Source organism: Chelonia mydas, chromosome 6 (genome assembly GCF_015237465.2).
Source record: "Chelonia mydas isolate rCheMyd1 chromosome 6, rCheMyd1.pri.v2, whole genome shotgun sequence".
Taxonomy (NCBI): Eukaryota; Metazoa; Chordata; order Testudines; family Cheloniidae; genus Chelonia; species Chelonia mydas.
Genome location: NC_051246.2, coordinates 80545806 through 80572706, shown reverse-complemented (window position 1 = coordinate 80572706; position 26901 = coordinate 80545806). Strand labels below are relative to the sequence as shown.

General features: G+C 42.9%; 1 long non-coding RNA gene across 1 annotated transcript; it reads left to right on the top strand.

The window, feature by feature from the left end:
* On the top strand, nucleotides 1-25270 carry LOC122466253. Its single transcript, XR_006291629.1, has 3 exons — nucleotides 1-96; nucleotides 23600-23657; nucleotides 24709-25270. It is a non-coding gene; the product is annotated as an uncharacterized LOC122466253 (long non-coding RNA).
* Nucleotides 25271-26901: the final 1631 nt, after the last annotated feature.

Here is a 26901-nt window from a genome sequence, read left to right as displayed (position 1 = left end):
GTTGCCCTTATCGCAACTTTGACACTTGCTAGCAAGGGGGCCCTTGGAATACTGCATTACCACCTAAGACCTGGAGATAGTCCCTCCAGGTCACAGGTATGGAACACAAGTTACACATTTTAGAGGGAAACACAATGCTTATGAAGGCAGCGTGGGTCAGTGGACAGAAAGATGGACTTGGAGTCAGGAGACCTGGATTCTTTACATTGCTTTGTGCAACTTATCTGCTGTGAAGTACTACATTTGGTGCCTTGGTTTCCCCAACTGTAAAAATGAGGACAATGACTTACCTTCCTTGGCAAAGCACTTGGAGACCTATGAGTGAAAAACACCATTAAAGAGCTAAGTATCATTATTATGCAGTATATATTATGTCCTGTAGCTAAATAGGGGAACTTTAGTTTCAACTGCTGTCAGCCCACTGCCTTTTTATATGCTCAAATTTTTCTTATGGTTCTTTTCAAAATACAGTCACTACAGTGGATAAAGAAAAAGAAAAAGAGGGGAGGGAATGCATACATATGAGAAAAGACAGCAAATATAAATGTTAAGCGGGATGAGGATGGGGAAAGATAGAGAACCCTTCACTACTGAAGCACAGATTATAAATTAGTCCTATTATGCGGCAGAAAAGAATGATATGGTGGAAATCATTTTTGCCAGAAGTAAAAGCATAGGCAAGTAAAATTTTATACTTTCCATCACCCCCATGGTTGAGGACTGCAAAGGAGTTGAGTAGTTTTGCATGCTCCTTTGAAATTGTTTTTTTTTAAATCCTAGCTCAGGCTTAAAGCCTTTATTCAAATACAATTCCAAACACCCATAAAGACATACTGTTAAAACAGCCCCAAATGGTGATTTTATTTACTGTTTGATCACCTCCCATGTAACTGCTGATTTCTTTCTAACCATTATAACTATAGCTGCCTGCATTCAAAGTGGTTCCCCAAGGACAACAAAGAAAGCCTGTAAATCCAAAGGCAACAGTGTGAAATGAAATATAAGTTTGCCCTTTTATGTGCTGCAGACAGATATACAAAATTTATTTTTAAGGTGTCAATTAAATAAGCAGCTAGAATTTTTTTCATAGTGACTAAATAACATCCTTAGACTGGTCAGCGTTTGGTGACACAGCTAAAGTCACAGTGGTAAAATAATAGTGACTAACAACTGATTGTGGAGGTAATAAAACAACTGATTACTTGGTAATTTTTGATTACCAAGTAAGCCATATATACTGTACTCTGTTTGTGAATGAAACCGTTTGCAATGCCAGTTTCTAAAACTCGAGTAAGAAATGAAATGTGCCGTTAAACGCTTTCACAGAGAAAGCAGAAACAGTTCAACCTGCAGAAATGACAATGTTTACATAGGTCTCTTTTTGTCCTTTCCTTCCTGCTTTATCCATGTCTATAATAGAGCAAATCTCTTGTCAAGGCTGCTAAATAATCTAAGTAGTGGTAGATTTATTCATTATTATTATTAATTATTATTAATAATAATAATAAATGTTTATATTACAGTAGTGCCTAGAGTTCCAATCAAGATTAAGGTCCTGTTGTGTTGCGTGTACAAGCATGAATCACCAGATCACCAGACAGTTTCTGCTTCAAAATGCTTTGTCCTATTAACAAAAGAAACAGTTTAAATAGCCCCAGAAAGTTTTTTTTTAATTTAAATTAAGGGGACCTGATATTCAAACCTATTTGTATTGGTATTACACATGAATACTGAGTTACTGAGAGTGCAGATGGTCACTTGAATGTCTAATTGTTCATTTTTGTGAGCAACTTGAAAATCAGACTCCAATGGTCTGATTATCTAAGATGCTGACTATCTACAACATTGAAGTGTATGGGACCTGTGGATGCAAATTTGCATGTCAGAAAATCAGACCAGTAACATATATTTAAAATATCTTAAACGGTCAACATGAAACATACACATATATTTGCATTTGAATGGATGAATCATAGAATGGAGGACTGGAAGGAAACTTCAGAGGTCATCTAGTCCATTCCCTCCAGGCTGAGACAGTACCATGTATACCTAGGCCATCCCTGACAGGTGTTTAACCTGTTCTTAAAACCCTCCAATTATGGGTATTCTACAACGTCCCTTGGAAGCCTATTCCAGTACTTAACTACCCTTATTATTAGAAAGTTTTATTAGAAAGTATTATTAGAAAGTTTTCCCTAATAGCTAAACTAACTCTCCCTTGCTTCAGATTACACTGATTATTTCTTGTCCTACCCTCATTGGACATACAGAACAATAATCACCGTCCTCTTAATAACCTCTTATTGGGTCCTCCCCTTCCATCTTCTTTTCTCAAGAATACAATTCCATTTGTAGTCAGAGACAATAAAGTACAGATCTTACAGTATATATCCTATCCTGAAAATAATTATACATTGTTCTCCAGCAGTATTTTAGCTGGCTAAAAGGTAAGGATCCTACATCATGTAATATTTCCCAAGCAAAACAGACAAAACAGATACATACTAGCATTTAACAGATCTAAAAATCATAGTACTCAGGAAGACAGATATAGACAAGGCACATGGTTAAGGATAGAAAATGTCACAAAAAACATACCAACTTTCATGTATAGACAAACACTTAAAGTGATACAACCTCCCTAGAGCAGATGTTGTAGTTATAGCAGTATAAAGAACCAATATAGCTATTTCTTCATGGGAAGGTAAACAAACTACACTTGTACAAGACACCTTTATACTGATAAACTGTGTCCACAGTTGGGGTTGTATTGGTATGACTATATCAGTAAAAAAATCACAGTCCCTAGACAAAATAGTTACACTGGTACAAAAACTGTGTATAGATCAAGCCTAAGTATCACTTGTAAATAGAATCAGGATATATATATATATATGTTTACTTTATGGTCCAGAGGTTACTTTATGATCACTTAAACATGTGCCTAACTTTAAGCCAGCTTCAACAACACAGTACACTCATGCAGCAATTGTTTAAACAATGTTGTCATCTAACATTCATATTTAAAAAACTCATAGCAATGAATCAACATTGCTCCCCAGTAGAATGCAGACTTTGGGATGCTATCCATAGTAATGTTACCATCGGTAACTGATCCAATACATTCTCAATGGATCCGTTAGAGTTTATCTCAGAATGTGCTATTCTATATGGTGGGGACCATTTTTTCAAAGACTGCATATCGGAAATATGTGCAGTTTTAATTAAACCAAATGTAAAAAACTTCTTTTTGATTTAGAATTGTTTGGAAGCCTGTACTACTTACGAAATATATGAAGAGTGAATTTATAGGGAACAGGGAATACAGGATACAAGAAAAAGTCTACATATTATAGGAAAAACTTCAACTCACCCTACACACTTAACTGAATGGGAATGATCCAAATTAGAAGTTAAAGACATAGCAGTCTTGTCCTGATATTGATTTTCTTTGCAGTCTCTGAGTTTTTCTCTTTTCCAAATTTTTAAGAATTCTTTTGAGCCTCTCGTTTTTTGTTCAATATAACAACACCCACATCAGTGCCTTGGACAGCCTCTTATGAGGATTTCAATATATCAAGGATTTGAAAGGAGTAAGGTGTTGAATGCAAATCATTTGCTGTTCTAAATTATTTCATGAAATTCAAAAACTAAAACAGACAATTTTTTTTCTTGAAAGCATCCCTAGCCTATATTCTTGGCTTGGATGAGCATGCAAGGGAGAGAGGAAAGGGCACAAAATATGTGAACTCACTTAAACACATGTATCCTTGCCAGAGTCCAGCTATACTATGGCTGAGGAACGCAGCCACTGTTCTTGCTATCTCTGTTAGTGGCACTAGTTGCCCCAAAGGATCATAGTCTGGTCTATTCTCTGAACTGGCATACCACAGGAGTACACACTGTATCAGTTTAAAGGATGGCAGTGCAGCCAGTGCAACATAGGCCCAGAGCATCCCGCCGTCAATGCAGGGCTCTGCCTTTAAGACAGTCTAGCCCTTGGGATTTAACATTTGCACAGCAGCACTATGTACAGTTCTTTTGCTAAGATAAAGTTGTTTTGCTGATCTATAGTGATCTATTCAGTATCTGCCTCTTTCATCCACGCTCAGAGCTGAAAGGGACATTAGTTATTAGGTGCAAAACACTCTGGAACCTGAAAGGGAAAAGAAGAGGGCCAAGGTGAAGGTAAAGTAGTATTTCTCTGCATCAGTAACTGTAATAAAATTTTTGTTTTGCCTTTCCAGCTGCATATTACTGGCTGGTTCAAAGCTTCAACTAATGCTTAAAAGGAGGAGACTGTTGACTAATTTGCAACAATAAAAATATATTCCTAATGAACCTTGAAATGAGCCTTCTCACTGGAAACTGTTCCTATATCTGAAAAGATGTCCCTATAGTTCACACACCACTGCCTACGTTTTATGGAACATAAACCAATGAAATCACTGAATAATTGGTGCTGGAAGAGACCTAAGTAAATAGATTTCCAAAATGAGATTGTAGCATTGATTTTAATCATAATATCTCAATGAGGCTATTATTGCATTGTGGGCTTTAAGATATACCACTGCATGCTGTATGTATGTCACTCCTCATCATAGGCAAAGTCATGAGGTCCCTTCTCAAGCAGAGCACTGGCCCTGGTCCACTACTGCCTTACTCCGGTTTTATGCGGGTGTAAATTCATTGATTTCAAATAACAAAAGTCATTTCCAGCTTTGAGTATGGATGAAAAAGACATATACTGGATAGATCACTGTGCGTGAGCAAAACAACCTTATCTTAGCAAAAGCCTTAGGACTAGATTGTATCTTAAAGGCATAGCAGGGAAGGTACACAGACATTGAGAACAAAGAGGTATATAAGGCATTGGCAGGGGAAATGTACATAAGGTTATGCCGAGTGGCAGCTCTGCCACACTTTAAATAAGTCCCTTCTGTGCCTGACCAGTTCTGCTGGTTTGTGCAGAGGAGAAGCTGGGCCCTCCCTTACCTCATCCCTTAGACATGGCCTCAGTGCAATTACACCAGCCTAAAAATAAAGTTAGACTGTAGTCTGTCAGGCCTATTATATTTGCCTGGGTTAGTCTAAATTAGGATCTCAACATTCGATCCTATAGGCATAAAAGAAGTGTCAGTTTATCTACCAACTATAAACATCTTCCTTCACTAAATCAACACTCTGCAATATGTCTCGGCAGGTTGTCTCCCACTCCACTCCATTCCCATTTGTGTCACTCTAGCACTGTGCAGGGGGCAGAGACCTGACCTCAACAGCCAGTTGAGTATTCCCTTTGTGTAGAGGAATCAGCAAGTGGCATAACTGCCTCTGTGTCACTCAGTCATGGCTCCTAGAGTAGGACCATTCTACAGTGGAAGGGGTATGACTCAAGTTCAGATCTCTTCCGTGATAGATGCCAAAACACTGATCATACCCTTTTGCTCAAGAAGCCTGAAATTAATATATAGGTAAGAAAAACTGTCACCTTTGAGGAACATAGACCCAGCTTAGCATTTTTCAAGTTGCCTGTTTGTTTATTGTTTTGTAGAGTACCTATTGGCTTTGCATCCAAGCACTGCAGTAAAATTTAGAGATTTCCTTTTGGAGTTGTTTTTTATGCCACCAGCATCCCGGTGGCTTCTGCATCCAGTCATGGCCAGAGTTTAAGCTATCATTACAAAATGTGTAGAGGGAGAACAGTTAGAGAATCCTAGAGAGCAGTACATTGCCAAAGCAAAGGGATTTGGTATCTCTATAGCTGTTTTTAATGCAAGAAACAGATTTGTTTTCAAATTTCCCTCTGGAACAGTGGTGGCCAAACCTTTTGGATAGGGCTACACAATGAGTATAAATCAAGGCCCTGGCTTTCAAAAGTCCCTGAGCTACTCCTTTTCCAACCTGACAGCTTGAAGGCTTTTTGTGAGCTTTTAGGCTTAGTTTTTGCCCATTGTGGGTCTTACACCACAATCCCTTTGGTGGTAAACACTGTAATGTTTCTGCTTTGTCCTGGGCCTGCATCCAGTTTTATTCCCAACTATCTAATGTGCTTCAAGCTGACTTGGAGAGACCATTTTTGGGGTCCAGAGTGCAGCTCGGTTTCCATGCTTATGCAATCCTTTGTCTTACCACTATCACAAACTACCTTGGTCTTGAAACTCCCACTAAAGGTACTAAATGTAATACTGCTTTTTGTGATGTGATCAGCTTTCAATTAAGAACTGTGAATCTAATAATAAAAAACTAGTAAATTTCAGCTAACTCAGATCTTCCATTCATTTAAAAAAGGTTACTGAACAGAAAGTATTTAGCTCAAGCACAAGTTGTTGGGAAGAAAAAACACTGGTTGACATTTTGGGGCCTGTGTTATGCAGATTAGACGGTAGTAAAGGCAGTAACATTTGGTCACTACCAATCTAGTCATACTGAACAAGGAAACTTGAAATAAAAAGCTCCATATCCCATTACAAATCTAACTAATCTAGCACAACTGAAAGCTTGTATTGAAATACAATTATTTCAAGTAACAATAAACTTGCCCTCTCTAGCAAAGGTCAAGTAACAAGCCTTCAGTTTCTTGCCTTGGTTTACCTTCCTTCTCCTAATATAGCTCTCTCTCTCCTTCTGTCTCTCTCACACACACAATTGGTAGAATTCCTTCTCATTCCCTCACAAACAGTCTGTCTAGTCAGACATTTGGTGATGATGTTGGTGTGACATTTTGGGGATCTCCCAGACCAGTAAGGGGTAGGCTTGTCCCCAAGCACAAAGTCTCACCCTGGCTCTCTCCTTCCTACTGATTCCAAATCTGTCCTTCCTGAATTCTTAATTTTATCAGACACTTGGATTTCCCTCCTCTTGTTCCTCACCCCTGAAGGCATGAAATCAAATCCCCAGTTATCAGTTCACACTGGAGCACACACTCTCCACACAGTTTGCACACCAGAGAGATTTTGCTTACTGTAAAAAAGAACAAAAATGGTATTTAATAGGAAAAACAGAGATTCAAAGATGAAATAGTAAGGAAGAGCAAACATAGACAAATTACGCAGAAAATAAACATAAAGCCACAGCTCAGGCTTTTACAGTTCTGTATTTGATAAAATCCCTTTTCTAATACAAGCTACATATTGCCTTTGCTTAGTTTTCCAGCATGCCCCATAACTGTAGGAGCAGATCCAGCTTCTTAGTCAACGTTTCCTGCCTAGAGGATAGCCCTCAGTTTTTGGATGAACATTTTCATTTCAAGCGTTCTTTTTTAAAGGCTTTTTATCCTTTTTTTTCCCTTTGATTTTTTTTTAAGTCTCCTGAGATGGTGTCACGTGGTTATTTGGAGTGGGGGGAATAATCCACAATTTGTCTCAATGTCTTTCCATTAACTTTAATGGTCCATCATTGTTCTTTCCTAGGCTGGACAATGGATGGGTACTTAAAACTGGTTTCATTTAAACAACTAGTTTGGGAAGTGCCTCTCCCAGCCTGACTGGTCCCTGCCCTCCTGTGAAGTTGAACTGAAGTTGTGTGCACGTTTTTCTATATATACACAAATACATAAATTCATAACCTTGACCTATCTATCTATCTATATATCATCATGACTATCAAATTCAGAACATTACAAGCTTTCATTAAAAAAACCTTTTCTCAATGTATTTGGATAATACAATGACATAATATACAATCCCTTGATTTAACCATTTATGTTTGCATTTTAAACCTTCTGTTCTCCCCTTGAGGCATCCGGACCCTGACTGTAACAGTTGGGAAGAATAGCATTCACCATCACTTCCCATAATCCAAGTAGAATGGCCTTCATTCTTGGCTGGCTAGCTGGCTGACGGACAGTCAGTCATAGTGAGACTGAAAGAAATCACTTGACTCAGTCCCAACTTACTGTCCTAGCATGCAGTGGGGTGGTTATAAAATTGGAGTGGCATTCTTCTTCAGTTGTTCCAAAGTCTTTTTAGATGGTCTGGAGGGGTCATCACTTTACACAGTGCACTTAAGTTCAGTTCAGACATCCCACATCTTTGGTTTAGAACAAGATGATAGTGTTATGCTCTCATTCTGAACTTTATCCTTTATTTCATTACCTGTGAAACCCCATCACAGGCTCGAAAGGGTTTAAATATGGTTATTCACAATTATTATACCTGTACCATAATTAATTAGTTGCTTCTCAGACAGAGAGGCCATAATAAGAGGCATGAGGTGATATCTTAATGGACACCTGGAGAGAGCTCAATCTGAGGGGAGGAACCATAAGGAGCAGAGAGACTTCTTTCAAGGAGTCTGAGCCAAAGATTGCAGAAGAACAGATACCTGAGGAATACTCAGTTTGAGGGGCCAGTGCTCAATACCAGAGCTGGAGAGAAGACTCCAGAGTAGCTGAGACAGAGTAATGAAGAGAGAGCTCAGAGGAAGGGCTGATTTGTTGAGACACTTTGGATGTTGGAGTGAACTTGTGTTACTCCAAAATATGTCAGACCTAGACCCTTCTTGTTGGAGAGCTGAAGCATTCACAAAGGCACATGGCCTACAAGAGGTGCTAGAGTGGAAGAACCCCTGCAATGCTGTGTCCTGGCAGGAGCGGGTGCCCTGGAAGTGAGTGTGCTCCATGACAGTCCCCATGGCTCTAATCTTTCTCAGATTAGTAGAGATTTCCTAACAAGGATTTATTTAAAAATACTTTGTATCCTCATTCTCATTATAAATTTTCTGGGCATATTCAGGTTGTCAATGAAGAGAGAGAGCCTATCATTTGCGCGGCATAAATCTCATAAGCTTTGAAACAGTTTGTTTGCCAAAATACTTTGCTTGATTAATTGTTCCCTGCAAACCCACCCCCCATTACCACTACCACCACCTTCCTGGGCAGACATTGCACAGAATATTGAGCATTTTCTCTCTTTTTCTTGATGCTCGTCTTTCATGCCTCTCTTGTTCTTGCCTTAATCACCTCTTTGGTTCAGAGGCAAGGGTGTATTTTGAGATAAAAGTTTTTACACAAGTCTCTCATGAGTCCTCCACTCAGGAACTAAGAGGGATGATTTTGTCAGTCCTTCCTGTTTTGGATTTTTAACATGAAAACCATTCTCATCTAGCTGCACAGGTGAATTGACTTTTCTTTACAACAGGGAAAAAGAGTCTTATGTAAAAACTGCATGCATGTACATTCTGTGCAAAAATAGTATAACCTTTTCTCTTTGAACAGTGTCTTAAGAATGCTACCAGGAAGACAATTAATGTGAAAAATGAATGTTTTATACACTAAGAAATGAGAGCCTTTTTGAATATCAGCCTCATTAAATTCTCATTATTTACAGATGAAGCAGTTTGAATTACCCTTGTGGGTTTTTTTTTTTTTTTTTTTTTTTGCTTTTCTGTTTCTTCCATTATTCTTATCGGCAGCATTTTTTGTCATTTTAAGTGCTCAAATTATACTAAGTATTTAATTATTTTGACAGCTCATAGCAAAATATATGTGTTGAATGGGAAGCAAGTTGAATAATATGAACCATTACCTAGGCGGTAGCAGGAAAAGCATCACAACTAAAGAAAATCTAGTAAAAGGGGGGAAAGGAGAATTTTAGATAAATTTCTGTAGAGAATTTAGCCAATCTCTTATATACAGTGGGATACATTATAAGTCAAATCGGTGACAAAAAATGTTGTATAGCATTTCTGAGTGAGAGGGTAGAGAAAGGAAAAAATAAATGTCCTTGTTGCTCTCATTGTTTTTCACTGATGTGAGTATGAGTGCCATAAAAGAAAAACACAAAACTCAAGAGTTAGTCTTTTTCTGAAGAAATACACTGTGCAACTGTGCAGCCTAAATGGGATTGAGGCCTAAAATTTATGACAGCCAGGTTTTATAAGATCAAAAAATAAGATAAACGTTTCCCAGGGGTGATCCCACCCTCATGCCCCAGACTTTACCACCTAATTTTTAATTCTAGTGACTTTTTCTTTCTGGAGTCACACTCTGTGGAATGTTTTTAACATAATCATTTCAGAACCATGTTAGAGTCTGATCCAAAGCCACTGAATCCAATGAGAGCATTTCGGGTTTGGATCAGGCTCTAAGTGCATGTGATCATGAAATTGAAACATATTTGTCTATTGTCACTGTCCTAGCAAAGTAAACAAACTGCATTCTGCAACTCGTAAAAAGGAAGATTCTGATCTTTCAGTGGCTAGCAGACCTTTGACCCACATAGGATCCCACTGACACCAATAAGACTAAGTTTTAAAACTCCCTTTTAATAATAAAATAATTTTATTTATCTGTTATCTTAATTTTAAATCTGTTTCCCCTAACACTGGGACCAATATTTATTCAGCAAAGCTCTCCATGCAATCACATATTCATGCCCTGTATTTTATGTATATATTGTGTAGCAGTAAAAAATAACGAACCCATTGAGACACCACAATAAAACAAGACTATACTCCATAAATGGAAAATATGTACTAGACATTTGAAATATAGGAATACAAATATAATTAGCAAAAGTAGCTTGAACAATTAATGCTATCCATAATTACAATATGCAAACAAAGAAACCATGAGGGAACAATTGCACAATAATGAGTTTTTAGTACTGATTGCAAATTCTTATCTGAAGTAGTGAGAATGCAGCTATCATAAATAAAAAGAGTTACATAGCAGGGGTGGAATTGTCTAATGACTTTAGAAACGCTTGCATTATTAAGTGAACACACACAAACAAAACACTACCAAAAGTAACATTAAGGGCCAGATTCTGATCTCAGTTATACCGGTGCTCATTTTTATTGTTCTTAAGATTTATTACTTGTTTCTGCTAACACAAAAAATTTGCCCTAATAAGCCTACAATCTAAATAAGGCTACATTTATGCTACAAATTAGGCTTGTGATTCCAAGTATGTATACATACTCAAACTAGCTCAGGAAGAGCTAGCATGAGTGTAGCATGAGAGGTGGTGTCACAACTTAGACATGCCACGTACAAACCCCCATGAACCCTGTCAGTATGTACTTGGCAGAGGCTCAGCCATGTCACCACTGCCTGTGCCACCACAGCTACACTATTGTTATACACATAAGGGATGTGAGTTGGGAATCACACCCTCTAGCTTGTAGTGTAGACAGAGCCCAATACAATGCAAATAAAGAGCTGGAATAGCGGAAAGGGAAACAACAAACAAGTAGGATAATCAGGTATCAATTGGCCACATCCTGATACTAAAAAGTGCTAATGCTATGATGTTTATCTGAGCCATGATTAACTCACTACTTATTATGGAGGTAATCTTAAGTAAGGAGACTCAAATGATGAGTTGCACAGTGCACTTAATGCAAATATTCAACCTCTTGTGTATGAAAAAATACAGCACAACATCTCCAAAACTGTAGTACTTCTTGAGTATAGAATGAATTTTATGAGAATATACAAGTAAATATGTTAATTAGTTTAGGAGTTAAAATTAATTTTAAATGGTCCCTTTAAGAAATGTAACATTTGGTTTCAGAGCTCTCTGTTATACTTAATGAACTCCCTAATGGAATAACAAACACAACTTCCCTTATAATTTACATTTGAACTCTTGTCTATATGCTACATTTGAAGGAAGTATTTTAGGATTAATGGTCACTTCTCTGCCCAGACCCCAAATTCTTCATAGCTGAAAGTTACTTCTTCGGCAGAAACTGAATAATGCTGTTTTACCACAGAGAATTCCAGGGAGAACTGTCCTTTCAAAATGGCTGCTAACTCCACCCATTGTTCTCAGGGGAACTGAGGCCAACACGTTCCGAAAAAACTGACCTCCTCATAGGAAAAATCACAAACAAAAACTAATTTAAGCAGATAACTTGTTTTCAATGAATAAACTGACCACCTGCAATAATATATTTTAATATAGTAATATATTAATAATGTCTATATTAAATAAATATATCATATTATATATATTAAATATTCTATATTAAATATATAAATTCTATAATTCCTATAATAATTTCTAGTCATTATGGCCCATCCTGCCAATGAGCATGTGTTAGAGTCTCCAAATTGGCATTTATACTGTAAATGAGCAGTTAATGTTTGTGTCAGTAATCCGTAGATTATACAACAGATGTCTGTTTCTATGTCCATCTCCTACGCATGTAATGCTTCCTGATATGATCTGCAAGTCCACCAGCTTCTCTTCATTAGGCTCTGGTGCTATAATATGTACATGCTCAATGTTGCCCCATGAATAATCCTAAACAAATGCATAAAGTTGAACACGTGTGTTTTCAGGATTGATCCTGAAATTTCTCCTGAAGATCTTCCTCTACAATGATGTCTACGACACAAGTAATTATGACATTGTTGCAGGAAAATTTTACTATTATAGTTAATTGGTAGCCGTCATGGCAGAGGTGGGTCTTCAGGAGAAATAATGAAGAGATAATAGTGGCTTGTGAACCAGCACAAGTAAGGCATTTGACCACAAAGTGGACTGTAGATGTTAGAACCTGGTGTTAAGGATCTAATTTAAACCACACAGCTCTGCCTTAGTCTTTTATTTGCAGCATATGTCATCAGTAAAACCATCTCAGTGGTGTTGGATAATGAATGGATTTTTGATACAGAAGACTTTACCTGATTGGCTTTGGTACAGTACACAATCTTTAACATGTGGGCCACTGGCAGGACAGACCAGAATGGCTGAAAATGATTATAGTGTCAAGATTAGAACTGGTCACATTATTCATGGGAAACAACATACGGTCAGTGTGTCTATTGAAATTAGCTTAGTTTTCTTCTGGTTTGCTTATGAAAAGGACACAATTTTTTGAATGTGTTTGTTTTTTGACAATGAGCATAATTCAACCTATGGAATGATCATAACGCTGTTCTTTGTGAGTATTAATTTGAAGATGCACTATTCCAAATATGTAATTGGTCATTTAAGTCACGTTATTTCTGTTTTCTCACTGAAGGGAGGCTGTGGAAAGAAGAGGATATTAATGGATAAGAATGACAACAGTGTGTTTAGCTTCTCATTCTCTAGCTTCGTACATTCTCTTGCAACCTTCACTTCCAAATCCTCAAAACCAATGGGCCAGATTTACAAGCTGGGTTCCCTCGAGTGATGCAAAGGGGCTATAACTCAGTAACAAATCCCTAGAAAATAATTCCCTGCTGTTACATCTATCTTGCTGGTGGGCCCTGCCCCTTAGTGCACCCTCTTTCAGCATTGAGGGCAAATCAGAAAGGGAGGGGGACATTTCACAATTAAGAAGAAGCATGTTGGAGGTAGAGAAAGGGCAGAGCTCCATCACAGCAATCCTCTATGGACCCTAAACCCAAGGAAGAGCTTAAAGTAGCAATGTATGACAGCTGGATGGACATTTCCAGCTAAAATATACACATTCACACATTCATACACTTGTATAAAAATACACCTATAGGGTATGTTTGAATAAAATCTTTCCCCCAAACATTTGAATAAAATCTTTCCCCCAAACAGCACTCAATTCGGGTGGTCAAAAATTTCAACCTTTGCAGCAAAGTGAACTAAAAATATTTAAAAAATCAGAATTCCACTAAATGTTTGCAGAAAATTTTCTAACATCAAGCCTTAGGCATGTTCTATTTGGTAACACATAAGGAGCAGCTGATGGTTCATTTGAAATTGCAAACATTGCAGTCTGGGAAAACAATTCTACTTCTATAGTCTGGATTATCATAGAATCATAGAATATCAGGGTTGGAAGGGAACTCAGGAGGTCATCTAGTCCAACCCCCTGCTCAAAGCAGGACCAATCCCCACCTAAATCATCCCAGCCAGGGCTTTGTCAAGCCTGACCTTAAAAATATCTAAGGAAGGAGATTCCACCACCTCCCTAGGTAACGCATTCCAGTGTTTCACCACCCTCCTACTGAAAAAGTTTTTCCTAATATCCAACCTAAACCTCCCACACTGCAACTTGAGACCATTACTCCTTGTCCTGTCATCAGCTACCACTGAGAACAGTCTAGATTATGTGTATATGTGTGTGTGTGTGTGTGTTTATTTTTCTTTCCAAGATTACTGCTAGTCGGGGCTGGATTAACTCTCCTGTGGGCCCAGGGCTATTACATTTTGTGTAATATTAACTCTCCTGTGGGACCCTGTAGAGAGGCTAGCCGGGGCTCGTCTCTCTCTGGGGTGGCAGGGAACCACACCGCCTCACTCCCTTTGGGAATAGCTCTTGCGGGAAATTAGTCTGGCCATGGGAGTCTTCCACTACGGCCTTAGTGTGAGTACAAATAAACACAGTGAGCCCAGGCCCTGGGTCAGGGTTGCAGGGGGGCACTCAGGCCCTCAGGCAGGGTTGCAGGGGAGACACAGGCCCTCCCACTCCACTGCGTCCCAGCCCGGGGCCCTAGCAGTGGTAGAAGACCCTCTGCTGAGTCAGGGGGATCCTGGCTGCAACACACTGACATGGGTTCTGGCAGTGCTGCAGCCAAATTAGGCTCGGCTGCCCATGGGCTACTTCCGCATTCCCCCACTTGAGGTACCTGGGTCAGGGTGGTGTCCTCAGGGGAATCCAGCACCATGGGTTCCTTGGGATAGCTGGCCAGGGGTAGACTTGGCAACTCCATCTGGTAGCTGGTGCGGGGCAGGCTCGGCAACTTCTCTGGGTAGCTGGCAGGCAGGGCCAGTCCTCAGGTCTTCCGCAGGCTGCTGGGCTTTCCCACTCGTGAGCTAGGCTGGAGGTGTCTGGGCTTCCCGGCAGCTGCTTTCCCAGTAAGCCCTGAGGTCGGGCCTTTATACTTCTGGGGCAATGCTTGACCCTCTGGGGGGCAGGCTCAGAGCTCCCTGGCTCTGTCCACTCCAGTGTCCAGAGGGGTCATCTCTCTCCGGGGTGACAGGGAACCACACTGGCTCACTACACCCCCCTCCCTCTAGTCTAGCTCCCGCTCGACAGCGCCAGGCTCTTCCATCCCTCCTAGGCGGGACAGGAAGTTGGCATTCACATGGTCTTTGCCAGCTCTATTCCGGGTGGTGAAAGCATAGGGCTGTAACGCCAGGTACCAGCGCAGTAGTCTAGTGTTGTTGTTCTTTATTCTTGTTAACTACTGGAGTGGGTCATGGTCCATGACTAGTCTAAATAGGGCCCCGAGGAGGTAGTACCGCAGGGCGTCACAGGCCCATTTCACCGCGAGTGCTTCTTTCTCTATTACCGCATAGTTCTTCTCACGGGGGAATAATTTCTGGCTAAGATATAAGACCGGGTGGTCTTCTCCATCGATTTCTTGGGACAGGACGGCCCCAAGCCCAACCTCCAAGGCATACATGTGGAGGATAAAGTCACGGTCGAAGTCCGGGCTATTTAGGACCGGCTCCCCACAGAGGCACTCCTTGAGTGTCCGGAAGGTGTCTTGAGTCCACGTCATGTGCCAGGGGCTGTCCTTAGTCAAAAGTCCCGTCAAGGGGGCTGAGATGGAAGCGAACTGGGGAATGTATTGCTGATAGTAGCTGGCGAGCCTCAGGAATCATCGCACTTGGCATTTCGTGGTGGGTGGCGGGCAGGCTGCCAGTGCTTGAACCTTCCCCACGAGGGGCTTCACTTGTCCTCCCCCGATGGTGTATCCGAGGTCTGTTGCCTCTTGCCACCCAATGCGACACTTCTTTGGATTGGCCGTTAGTCCCACCTTTCGCAGGGATCTCAGGACCACGGCTACGCGTTCCAGGTGGTCCTCCCACTGGCGGCTGTAGACTACGATGTCATCCAAATACGCCACTGCATAGTCTTGATGGGGCTGTAGAAGGTGATCCTTTAGATGTTGGAACATCGCTGGGGCCCCATGGAGGCCGAAGGGCATCCAGATAAATTGGTAAAGTCCCGTTGGGGTGGCGAACGCTGTCTTCTCCTTAGAGATGGGGTCAAGTGGGATCTGCCAGTACCCCTTTCTGAGGTCGAGCGTGGTGATGAAACAGGCCTCCCCTGGGTGATCGAGCAGTTCATCCACACAGGGCATGGGATATGCATCGAACTTTGAGATCTTGTTGACCACCCGGAAGTCTATACAGAAGTGCCGTGTTCCATCAGGCTTGGGTACCAAGACCACCGGACTGCGCCACTCACTCTGCGATGGCTCGATGACTCCTAGGGCTAGCCTGGCCTGTACTTCCTCTTTGACCTCCTGCCACATTCGGTGTGGCAGTGGCCTGGTCATCTCCTGGCTTACCTTCCCTGGTTTGATCTGGATAGCATGATGGACCAGGGTCATGTAACCGGGTAGGACCGTAAAGGTAAAACCAATATAACCCAGGATAGGTTCCTGGGTTAGTGGTTCTGTTGTGTGGTGTGTGGTTGCTGGTGAGTATTTGCTTCAGGTTGGGGAGCTGTCTGTAAGCAAGGACTGGCCTGTCTCCCAAGATCTGTGAGAGTGATGGGTGGTCCTTCAGGATAGGTTGTAGATTCTTGATGATGCACTGGAGAGGTTTTAGTTGGGGGCTGAAAGCCTGCAAGAGACACTGGGCCTGCTTTCGCTGCTCCTCCATGAATGTGTCACCGAGCTGGGGGCCTGCAGGGTCCTCTGTCAGGGGCGTGTGGGGACCCAACTCTGGTTCCAGTGGGTAAGGGTTAATTAATAGGCTCTCCCACTCCTGCCATGGTTTCAATAGATTCACATGATATTGCTGGGTCTTCTTGCACCAGTTGGGCTGGTGGACCTCATAGGTGACAGGCCCAACCTTCCAGGCCACCTCATAGGGTCCCTGCCAATGGGCCAGCAGCTTCAATTCGCTCGACGGTAGGAGGAGCAGGACCCGATCACCTGGCTCAAAGGCACGGACCCATGCTTCTTGGTTATAGGTTCGTTCCTGGGCTTCCTGCATGGTTTTTAAGTTTCTGGCCTGAGTGAGGTGCTCCTGGAGCTGGAGAACATACTTCAGGAGGCCCTGGGTTGGAGATGGAGACTGCTCCCATGTCTCCCGCATTAAGTCTAATAGGTCCTGTGGGCGGCAGCCATATAGCAGCTCGAATGGGGAAAATTTTATTGATGAATGAGGTACCCCACAGATTGCCAGCAGTAAGGGCGGGAGGAGCTGGTCCCACCAGAGTAGCTCCTCTGCGGGGAACTTGCACAGCATCTCCTTCAGGGTCCGATTAAATCGTTCCACCAGTCCATCAGTCTGTGGGTGGTAGATGGAGGTGCGTAACTGTTTAACTCCCAGGAGCTTGCATACCTACTGCAACAGCCGGGAGGTGAAATTGGTGCCCTGGTCCATTAGGATTTTCTGGGGCAGGCCCATTCAGGCGAAGACCTTCACTAGTTTGCCGGCGATGGTCCGGGCGGTGGTGCTCCACAATGGCACAGCCTTGGGAAAATGGGTGACATAATCAACAATGACCAGCACATACTGGAATCCCACGGCACTTTTCGGGAGCGCGCCCACCAAGTCCATGGCCATGCACTCAAATGGCATCTCCACTATGGGCATGAAAACCAAAGGGGCCTTGGGTACCCATGGGGGAGCTGCTAACTGGCACTCCAGGCAGGAGCTACAATAGTTCCTCACCTCCTGGTGAACGCTGGGCCAAAAGAATCACGTCAAAATCCAGGCGAGAGTCTTTTCATGGCCCAAGTGCCCTGCGGCAGGGATGTCATGTGAGAGCTTCATTACTGCTCATCGGTGGCACCGAGGCCCCAGCAGCTGGGTCCATGGTTCTCTGGTGCGGGGATCCTGTTCCACCCGGTAAAGATGGTCACGGCGTAGCTCAAACCGGGGCCACTGATTTGCGCCATGTGGGTCAATCACAGCCCCATCGACGGCGGCTAATTGTCCGTAGGCCCGAGTAAGGGGTTGGCCCGGGGCCCCAAGGTCTGATGGATTAGCGTCTGCCAAGAGCCCGAATCAATCAAGGCTAGGGTTGGGTGGTCCCCGACAATTACCGGAACTGTGATCTTGGGGACATGTGGCAGCCAGGCCCGGATCTCTCCCGCACAGACATGGCCGAAGTTGCAGTCCATCTCAGTGCTGTCGGGCTGTAAGTATCCATATTTCCAGCATACAAAGCAGAGCCTGAGTTCCAGTTAACCATCCTGGGTGGGAGCTCTCATTGGGCCCCTGGGGGGGACTCTGATGGGTCCTCTGGACATTCGGCACAGGGGGCACAGATCCTTGTTGAGGTGGGAGCTTGGGACATCTAGCCTGTCATAAATATAAAGGGAAGGGTAACCACCTTTCTGTATACAGAACTATAAAATCCCTCCTGGCCAGAGACAAAACCCTTTCACCTGTAAAGGGTTAAGAAGCTAGGATAACCTCGCTGGCACCTGACCAAAATGACCAATGAGGAGACAAGTTACTTTCAAAGCTGGAGGTGGGGGGGAGGAAACAAAGGATCTGTCTGTCTGTGTGAGGTTTTTGCCGGGAACAGAACAGGAATGGAGTATTAGAACTTGTTAGTAAGTAATCTAGCTAGAAATGCGTTAGATTTCCTTTTGTTTAAATGGCTGGTAAATAAGCTGTGCTGAATGGAATGTATATTCCTGTTTTTGTGTCTTTTTGTAACTTAAGGTTTTGCCTAGAGGGATTCTCTATGTTTTGAATCTGATTACCCTGTAAGGTATTTACCATCCTGATTTTACAGAGGTGATTCTTTTACTTTTTCTTTAACTAAAATTCTTCTTTTAAGATCCTGATTCCTTTTTCATTGTTCTTAAGATCCAAGGGTTTGAGTCTGTATTCACCTATGCAAATTGGTGAGGATTTTTATCAAGCTTTCCCCAGGAAAGGGGGTGTAGGGCTTGGGGGAATATTTTGGAGGGAAGACGTCTCCAAGGGGGCTCTTTCCCTGTTCTTTGTTTAACACGCTTGGTGGTGGCAGTATAGGGTTCAAGGACAAGGCAAAGTTTGTACCTTGAGGAAATTTTTAACCTAAGCTGGTAAGAATAAGCTTAGGGGGTCTTTCATGCAGGTCCCCACATCTGTACCCTAGAGTTCAGAGTGGGGAAGGAACCTTGACATAGCTGGAAGCCCCGAGCGAGCCTCTTGCCCGCGTGGGAGATTCCGCACTTTGGTCTCAGCGTCCCCTTTCTTTTCGGGGTTCGGGCACTCTGGTCATGGGGGTTGGCCTCTGGTAGCTGGCCCCACCGGCGCTTCGGCCGCGACGAAGACTTCCATCAAAGCGACGGCAGCGGCTAGTGTCGCTGGCCGACGGCGAAGCACCCAGGTCCTTCCTCACACCGGGAGGATGTGTACAAATTATTCTAAAATAATTTGTTCCGTGACCTCGTCCGCGGTCCTCCACTCTGGGTGTAGCCACAATTTGCATACTTCCTTCAGCTCTTGGGCCACTAACCGGGGTCTGGTGCCAGTGGGATAGGTCTGGCTCCAGAACCAGTGCCTAAAGGTTTCCGGGCTGACGTCCAAGGCGTCCAGAATCACTGCCTTTACCTGGTTATAGTCCCATGCATCCTCTGTAGACAGCTCTCTGTATGCTGTTTGGACTGTCACGGTTAAGTACAGGGCCAAAGGAGTGGCCCATTGGTCAGGGGCCCACCCTGCAACCAGGGCTACTCTCTCAAAAGTTACCAAAAGGTCTTCGGAGTCATCATCGGGTCCCATCTTGGTCAGCCGCACTGGCGCAGCGGTGCCGTTGCCAGCTGCTGCAGGCATTGCCACTATTGATCCTGGTTCTAAACCCCCAGGTCCCGAATCAGCTGCTGCTGCTGCTGCTATGCTCTCAGCTGCTGGATGAGCTGCTGCTGCTGTTGGAGCTGGGCCACATGCTGCTGCTGCTGTTGCTAGAGCTGGGCCGCCTGCTGCCGCTCCTGGCTCTCGGTCAGGAGCTTGAGAAATTTGTCCATATCCATGGCTCTGTCTGGGGTACGTTCCCCCCCAGACCCCTTTTCACAGGGGTCAAGGGATCATGCCCACATTCTCTTCCATGTGTAGAGAGGCTAGCCGGGGCTTATCTCTCTCTGGGGAAGTAGGGAACCACACCACCTCAACCCCTTTGGGAATAGCTCTTGCGGGGAATTAGTCTGGCCGTGGGAGTCTTCCTCTACGGCCTTAGTGAGAGTACAAATAAACACAGTGAGCCCAGGTTCTGGGTCAGGGCGGGACACTGGTGAGTCAGGGCGCTCAGGCCCTCAGGCAGGAGCTGAGCAGTAACAGTACATAATAAGCCCAGGCCCTAGGTCAGGGCAGGTCAATGGGGAGTCAGGCGCTCAGGCCCTCAGGCAGGGGCTGAGTAACAACCATATATAGTAACAGCAGGCTCAGGCCCTAGGTTCCAATGGGCCTGGAAGAGGCGAAGACTGCCACCCACGAGTTGGGTGGCAGGTGAGACGCAGACCCTCCCACTCCACTGCTTCCCAGCCCGGGGTTCTAGAAGCGGTAGAAGACCCGCTGCTGAGTCAGTGGGGATCCTGGCCACAACACACTGACATGGGCTCTGGAAGTGCTGCAGCCAGACGAGAGTCGGCTGCCCCCAGGCTACTTCCAGACTCCCCCTCTTGAGATACCTGGGTCAGAGTGGTGTCCTCAGGGGGATCCAGCACCATGAGTTCCTCAGGATAGCTGGCACGGGGCAGGCTCGGCAGCTTCTCTGGGTAGTTGGCGCGGGGCAGGTCAAGCCAGTCCTCAGGTCTTCCGCAGGCCGCTGGGCTTTCCCACTTGCGAGCTAGGCCGGAGGCGTCTGGACTCCCCGGCAGCTGCTTTCCCACTGAGCCCTGGGGTTGGGCCTTTATGATTCCGGGGCAACGCCTGACCCTTTGGGGGGTGGGCTTAGAGCTCCCTGGCTCTGCCCACTCTGGTGTCCAGAGGGGCTCGTCTCTCTCCAGGACAGCAGGGAACCACACTGCTTCACTACAGGCCCCTGTATACAAGTCTTTTTCCTGAGAGGGAGTTTGGTGCAGGATGGGGCTGGGGCAGGGGATTGGGGTGCAGGAGGAGGTGTGGGGTCTTAGAGGGAATTTGGGTTCAGGAGGGGGATTCTGACCTGGGGCAGGGGGTTGCGATGGAGGAAGGGGTGCAAGATGCAGGCTCCGGCCAGGAAGCGCTTACCACAGGTGGCTCCCGGCCAGTGGCGCAGCAGGGCTCAGGCAGGCTGCCTGCCTGGCCTGGCCCTATGCTGCTCCAGGAAGTGGCTAGCTCCTAGCACATCTCTGCAGCCCCTATGGGGAGGGGGACAGCTTGTCTCTGTGGGTTGCCCGTGCCCTCAAGCAATGCCCCCATAGCTGTGAGGACAGTGCTGGGGGCGGGGTGAGCACACAGGGCTGCCTCCCCGCTCCCCGCCAGGGGCTGCAGAGACGTGCCAGCAGCCAGCCTCTACCGGGAGTGGCGTGGGGCCACGGCATGCAGGAAGCCTGCCTGAGCACCCCAGAGATCACTGCCTCTGATTTATTTTTGTGGGGCCCCCTTGAGCCAGGGCCCTGGGCTGCAGCCCCTAAAGCCCCTGCCTTAATCTGGCCCTGTTGCTAGTGATGCTTTTTGTGTATAATCAGGATCTTTGTTAAGAGTTCACTTATTTCTGCTGTTTATTTTTTACTTTATGTCATAACCATACTGGAATGCTACATCCAGTTCCGGAGACAACATTTTTTGGAAAGGTTGCAGAAAAGAATCACAAAAATGATTTGAGGGCTGGAGAAACTGCCTGACAGTGAGAGATTTAAAGAGCTCAGTCTATCTGGCATACAAAAAAGAAGACAGAGAGGTGGCTTAATCACTGTTTGGACAGAAAATACTGGGTGCCAAAGAGCTCTTTGATCTAGGGATGACAAGCATAACAGGAACCAATGGCTGGAAGCTGAAACCAGACACATTTGTATTAGAAACATGGCACAATTTTTAACCATGAGGGTGATAACTATTGGAGCAAACTAGCAAGGAAAGTGATGGATTCTTCTTCTAGAAAGGCATCCAGTCATGATTGAAGATGATGTGATTTAGCCATGTACGTTGGCCAAACCAGACAATCTCTACGCAAAAGAATAAATGGACACAAATCAAACGTTAAGAATTATAACATTCAAAAACCAGTCGGAGAACACGTCAACCTCCCTGGTCACTCAATTTCACACCTAAAAGTGGCAAATTCTCCAACAAAAAAACTTCAAAAACAGACTCCAACGAGAAACTTCAGAATTGGAATTAATTTGCAAACTGGACACCATTAAATTAGGCTTGAATAAAGACTGGGAGTGGATGGGTCATACACAAAGTAAAAGCTATTTTCCCATGCTAATTTTCCCCTTACTATTACTCACACCTTCTTGTCAACTGTTTGAAATGGGCCATCCTGATTATCACTACAAAAGTTCTTTTTTTCTCCTGTTGATAAATTCCACCTTAATTGATTTGTCTTGTTACAGTTGGTATAGCAACACCCATTTTTTCATGTTCTCTGTGTATATATATCTTCCTACTGTATTTTCCACTGCATGTATCTGATGAAGTGGGTTTTAGCCCACAAAAGCTTATGCCCAAATAAATGTGTTAGTCTCTAAGGTGCCACACGTACTCCTCGTTTTTTTGGCTGATACAGACTAACATGGCTTCCACTCTGAAACCAGTCAAACACATGTTATTGAGCCCAATACAGGAATAACTGGGTGCAATTTAATGGCCTGTGATATACAAGACACCAGACATAAGATTTAAGGGTCCATTCTGGCCTTAAATTCTATGAATCTATTAATAACCCTTTATTCGCATGCAATTTGTTGCAATGTCACAGAGAATTAGGTGGGAATTAAGGAGCTAAAGAAACAAAACTCCGGTTTCCACTGCAAATACCTTCAGTAGTAAAGAAAGTGGGAGGAGACATCTAGGAAACAGATACAAAACTGGATTTAAATAAATATTTTCAGTTTTCTGTGAGGTTCCCTTAAAAGGAAGAGGAATGCAGAAAAAAATAGTGTTTCATATAAGCAGAAGTGTTGTGTAAATAAAATTTGTTTCCAGGGCTTTGTCAACTTTTTCAATTCATAGATTATTGGTATAATATACTTAATGGATCTATAGGGGCTGTTTATGGACTGTAATGTCAAAGACTACTTGGAGACACTTTAATCTGCAGTCATGGAGACCTAAAATCTCCTTTGAAACTGTTTGGATTTGTCATTTCAAAGCTTACCTGGAGACAGTTGCACAGGCTTTGGCGCTATCACCGATGGTCCTTCATGTCAAGGCCTATTTACTGATGGCTGTAATTAACAGATTTGTGATACAGGTGGCTGCAGTGGCTCCCTGTAAGATCAGACTAAATGATTACATCTCTATTATGCTAATATGGCTGCTGTTATGATGTCTAGAATAACAATGACCCCTAAAAAGTCTCTTGGATTTTTAACTGCATTGCCATGTAAAAAGTCTATTTTAAATTACATTTTGTTTTGGAAAATATGCTGGTCTCCTGCAAAATGATTGCAAAAGCCATTTTCGTTTTTATGAGCTCAACTAAATTGCAACTAAAATCAACCAGTTTATTTTTTATACTCCTGCACCAACAACCCCAAAATCCACAACTGGAAAGCACTGATGCTGCTCTTATCAGAATAGGAGACTTGCAAATGGTAGAATATGTTTATACCTGATAAAGGTATCATCTTTTTCAGTTTGAGAGGTGACCATAAAACAGAGATGAGCCGCTCTGCCTATGCAACTCCAAATAAGGTAAGAGTTTATTCATTATTTTACTTATTTCTAGTAAAGATAATAATAGTATGCCTTTAGCTCCAGGTAAGGGAATTTAGCTTTACTTAGTTATAACTTATTTTAATAGAAATTAAAGAGTCTGTGGTATTATTCAGCAGCTGATTTCTAACCAGGGTCTTTCAAAGTACTAAATTATGAGTTCAGAAAGATCTGATTGGCAGAAAGTGAGATAATTATTTACAGAATATAATCAGTTTTTAACTTCAGACAGCCATATGTATCTTATTTAAACAATTATAGCTAAATCCTGGTAGGTACTACCCACACCCATAACTCCCATTGTCTTCACACCTCACAGCATCAGCTCCTTAAGACTAGAGAGACAGACACACTGGCACTTTTAGCGAGTTATTTTTATTTGTAATAAACTTAATTAAATATTTCTAATGCTAAATGGGGGGAAATGACACCCTAAATGAATGCAAACTGTTCAGGCATATATCTAGAGAAGGAAAGCATATAAGCAAAAGTAATAATACATATTTCATGTAATTGTGAACTTAACTCCATGTGCATGAACTTATAGTAATGATTCTTTGCATCAACTGTACATGTTTAAATAAAGTTTCTATTTCTGACTTCACATCATATTGTCTGTGTTCCAGCTTGGAGGATAAAGAATTAACAATGTGTTGATGGGTGGTTGTGTTTTTTCCCTGAACCACCCAGTGAATGTGGTATCATAGTTCTTGAAGTCCAAGAAAGTGTGCCAAGACACAAGCTATTTATACAGAAATATATTTTAATATATTTATATTAGGCATTTAAGAAAAGACCGAATTTTTAAGAGGGAAGAATCATCTGGTGGTCAGATTTCAGTCTTACTTAAAAAGCACAGACACTTTCTCTTCTCTTTAATTCTCTATGTAGAGGTGCCCAATGTCGGACCGTTCTTGGGATGCAGCAATATTAGAGCTCTTCTCCTCTGTTGCTGTAATGACCTAGGCAGTCCTGTGTGGAACATCTGTCACTAATCTCACCTTTCTTTGAATTTATTGTTGGATTGCAGGATTGTCAATATGTTGTTAAATGACCTGAACCAATCTACAGACAGACATGCCAGTTCTGTGTCAGGGGTAGTGGAACTGCTGGTACAGAAGGTCACTTCACACTACAATATTATCTATGAAGTCAGGAGTGAATATGCATGTGGCACCAAATTAGATTCTCTTCTTGGCTGCAGAGGAACCTGTGTGTTCCTGGATTCTCCCCAGGTTTTTCAGAGAAGTCTGGAGGATATAGAAGCAACCACATGCCCGTGACTAACAGAGCCAAACAAAAGAAGGAGCCAGATTTTTCAGAAGCATTAGGATTAGGGAAAGAGACATTGAAAGGACTGGCACTGGTGTTATGTTTTTAGGGGACATAGACCTGAGCAAGTTCCAGGTTTAGCACAGCTTTTGGGCTACCTTAAAATCAGAATGATGCATTTTTCCAGTGCCCATATGTACAATGAGTATTAAATGTGCACCCACTCTGTAATATACGTCACACACTGTGCCATTATGCATCAAATAAAAAACACGATCAGAGCTTTATATCTACAAATGAAGAGCATAATCCTTCTCCCAGGTATAATGGGTTGCCATGTGACAGTATCATATGTGACATATAATGTTGCCATGTGACAGTATCAACTCCAGTGTTTACTGAGCGGAATTGTTCATATGTCTTCTACGGCTGAATGGGACAATGGAGTGAAACTTCAAGGCTACTGTGCATGGACATTGGAGTAAACATGGCATGTTTTTTTACATTGAATTCCAATACTGTTTACATTTATATGTTTAACGTTAATTCAGCATGGAGAGATGAGAAATTTTGAATTAAGCAAGGAAACCAATAATGGAGTTTGTAATCTTAATGTTCCCAATGCAACTGTGCAAAACCTGTCTCATGAAATCAACTGATAATTTAAATTGACTTGCTTCTCTTTACATTATGCACTTGAATCTTTAGCCTAGTTTTTAAAGATTTGCTGAGGTTTACAAGCTTTTCAGTGAGCCTAGATTAAATGTTAAGCAAGCCTGGGACAAATTATGGATTTCCATGGAAACCATGCAAACCTGTAATTTTGACTTTTTGTTCTTTAACCCAAAATGAAACAAAAGATTTCCACAAATCTCTTGTGAATAGAAATCAAAGAACTTCAGCACCTCTAGTTCCCATATCACATGTCTACACATTCATCATTCTAGCATCAGTACTGAGATGTAGTACAACTGAGATAAACTTAATACCAACTACTTGATCTAGCCCTGATGATGGTATAGGAAATAGAGGCCCATGTCTTCAGGCTGAGATTGCAGGAAAGCAAAGAAGAGATTTGCTCATTGACCTCTGCTGAGTCTTCCTTGGCCATAGCCAATGACCTGTCCGCCTGTCTCTTATCCAGTTTTAAGCCATGCCAGAACTTCACCTCTTGCCCCAGGGCTAGTTATTTTCTTTAACAATCTCAAGTGAGGGACAAGCCCCTTTTGAAAATCTAAATAAATATATCTACCATTTCTCCTTTTTCCACCTCTTAGCCACTCTAAGGATTCACAGATATTGAGCTATCATTTTTGTGCTGGTTTGTCCCTCAGATATCATTTTTATCTATTGTGGGTGTTTTGTGCACTAACTCTTGTTTTAAAACAATTAAATGGTACCATAATCAGGCCTACTGATCTGTTATTCCAGAGAGTAGCACTTTCTTTAAGTGAGTAACAACATTGCCATCCTCCAATCAACTGGTATAATCACTGATCATAATGAGACTGCATATTTTTGTTGACAGCTCAGCCATTTATGGCTAGATTCACAAAAGGACTTAGATGTTGTGATACTGAGCATTGCCACACCTAACTTTTAGGCACCTAGAAACATCTCAGGAACATTGCAATTCACAAAGCCTGAGTTAGGCACCTAGGTTCCCTACACAGTGCATGGGGAGAGATAGGTGCCTTAGAATGTGGTTCACAAAATCCATGACACTAGCCAACAAGAGGAGTGAACCCTAAGCCCCACCCCGCTCATGGAGTTTAGAACTTCTCTCTGCTTGTGATCCACAACCAGGAACCCCTCCCCTAGAGTCAGGGAGCTTAGGTGCCTACGGAATTTCTTGTGAGGATGAGTTAGGTCCCTGCCTCGCTCCACAAGAAATGACTGGAAGAAGAGGAGGTGGTGGTGCCCTGGGGTTAGAGCACTCACTGATGATGCA